The following is a 2,679-nucleotide window of genomic DNA, read 5'->3' as shown; positions in this document are numbered from 1 at the left end:
TGTAAAGTAATTTCACCTAACCCTAAACGCATTCTTAACGACATCCAGATAATCCTAAAATTTTGTGGTTGAGAGTTTTTAAAAACTTTGAAAACAGATGTAGAATTAAAAACAAGAAACGTAGTGTGCATGCGATACATAATGGATGCATGAATAGTTTACCTCTTTACTATTATCTATTAAACGAACCCATTTTTTTTTAATTTTTCAGGTATTTTCACAGGTATTAAAAATGTGGGGCCTACGAGGACAGGTATTCTGGATTATCTTTATGGTGTTAGGAGTCTGCATGGATTTAGTTGAATTAGTTGATTTAGTTTAATTATTTTATACCTTTTGTGTGTTTGGCAACGGCCTTGCCGCAGTGGATACACCGGTTCCCGTGAGATCACCGAAGTTAAGCGCTGTCGGGCGTGGCCGGCACTAGGATGGGTGACCATCCAGCCGCCATGCGCTGTTGCCATTTTTCGGGGTGCACTCAGCCTCGTGATACCAACTGAGGAGCTACTCGACCGAATAGAAGCGGCTTCGGTCAAAGAAAACCATCATAACGACCGGGAGAGCGGTGAGCTGACCACACGCCCCTCCTATCCGCATCCTCAACTGAGGATGACACGACGGTCGGATGGTCCTGATGGGCCACTTGTGGCCTGAAGACGGAGTGTGTGTTGTGTGTTTTAAAAACGTATGATATGAAAAAATTTTATTTACATAATTACTATCGTTTATAGTCACCGAATAACAACATCTACTTTTTCCTAATGGTACTACATATTTTTTTCTGTGGCATTTAGAAGAAGCTTCTAAGAGGGCTTCAACGAAACAATATATATGGGCGTGATCAAACAGTATCAAGACAACAGCACCGCAAACCACCGCCGTCAGGAGAAATGTTCCACAATCGTCTGCCCTGTTTTACCAAATGTAACTGAACACATAGTTCAGGTAGGCCTACGGTTCGTCTGTTTATTATCACGGGTGTCATACCAAGTGCTCCAGATGTTGACTTTGAGTATTGCTACTCTCTGTAAAGTGATTCTGGAGAAGCAATACGGCAAGTTGGATTTCATCTAAAGTTAAGGCAGAACAGACCGTGTTTTAGGCATGTAATACCTCCGGGAATCGCTGATGTTTCCTATTAGACCTCTTGTTTTAATTTTCGTCACAGTTAAAAGTGTAGAAGTGTTCAGTTTGGTGAGTGTGCATGTGCAGGCCATTTTGTGTTTCCTGAATGATCGTTCGTACGCGCTCCAAATATTCTCTTAAGAGGGTCTGTCATTACATGTGCGGTATGCGAGGGACATTGCCATGCTGGTGCCACACAGGTCCCCCGGTGTCCAGTAGGATGTCTTCCAATAACTGCGTCACTAGCGTATCTTAGGAACTCGAGATACATGAGTGTCTTTACATCCCCATCAATAAAAAAGACACCACAGATGCAAGGCTTGAAACACACGCACCAGACGTCGATAGCCCAAGAGCGTTTATTTTATCCACTTCTTTGAGTCAGTGTTTACCTTACGTTCGGAAAAACATTGTAACCTAATTAATCAATACATTTTTAATTAAGTATTACCAAGGAGAAAACAACAGATGTGTAACAAACACATAGAAGATATAAAGGGGAAATCCGTCACATCAAAACTATGTCCAAATTATTTTAATCTCTTATTTCTTCCACTAAAGATAATTTTATCATTAACTTAAAATATATCCACAACCTGTTAAGTATACTTCTTATCATCACTATGGAAGTCAGCAGTAAATTTAAACAAAATCGTTTATATAAATATGTATTTTTATATTCTTTATATTATCCTTTTGTAAAATTCTCAAACAAATATACTAGTAATAAAACTGAATTTGTAAGATCTAACAAGCAAAATCACAAAATATACGACCCGCTATATAGTAACAGACAGCAGGTCTTTACTTTGGAAATAGGTAAATAAAATAAATCTTATACTTCCGAGATGCCTCTTACGAGGGAAATCCCCCATCGGACCCCCCTCAGAAAAACAATGAACGGTCCAAGCACAACAAGTGCAGCAAAGAGCAGAATAGAAGAGCAGCGAAGGAGCAGCGGCGTCGTGGTAACGGTAAAGCGGGAAAGCAGTGTTAAAAGCTCGCTCATCTAATTATTATTTCACTGTTCGCTGTATTTAAATTTGCATCTTTGTCGTGCTGTAAACTGCAACAGCGTGATGTAAAAAGGAGACCTATAAAGAAAGTTGATTTTGCAAAACTACTCTATTAGTAGTTGAACGGAAGTGGCTTTCGAATGGGAACTGCAAACTTTTGATGACAAGGCTACAAGTCAACCGGATCCTCCACCAGAAGAATGGTCTGGTGCGTCATACAGGGCATTCGTGACACTACGTGTGTCATATGATAGGAAGCTCTTATCGACGCACCTAACTTGTACGCCTGGTGGGTGAATGAGATGTACATCCTTGCCCGATTTACGTGATCGTATGAATGTGAATGCGATCACTCCCAAGGAAATGATGCAAACATAATCGTTTGTCACATAAGCTGCAACAAATGAACGCAACAGTTTCTGCAACAAGTGGACGCAACAGATGCACTACCACAGTTTTCCCTGTGCTGTGCCAAAACATATGTCTTAAGTTTTAGAAGTTGCGTGCATGGACCATTTGACTCTTAAATTCCTTCGCT

The 2,679-nt window shown here is 40.4% G+C and overlaps 1 pseudogene; it reads left to right on the top strand.

Moving 5' to 3' along the window:
* The first annotated feature begins 346 nt into the window (after positions 1-346).
* LOC126189185 (5S ribosomal RNA) lies at positions 347-463 on the top strand (annotated as a pseudogene).
* The last annotated feature ends 2,216 nt before the right edge of the window (positions 464-2,679 follow it).

The sequence above is a fragment of the Schistocerca cancellata genome, chromosome 5 (assembly GCF_023864275.1).
Source record: "Schistocerca cancellata isolate TAMUIC-IGC-003103 chromosome 5, iqSchCanc2.1, whole genome shotgun sequence".
NCBI classification, from domain to species: domain Eukaryota; kingdom Metazoa; phylum Arthropoda; class Insecta; order Orthoptera; family Acrididae; genus Schistocerca; species Schistocerca cancellata.
This window is presented reverse-complemented; position numbering and strand designations above follow the sequence as displayed.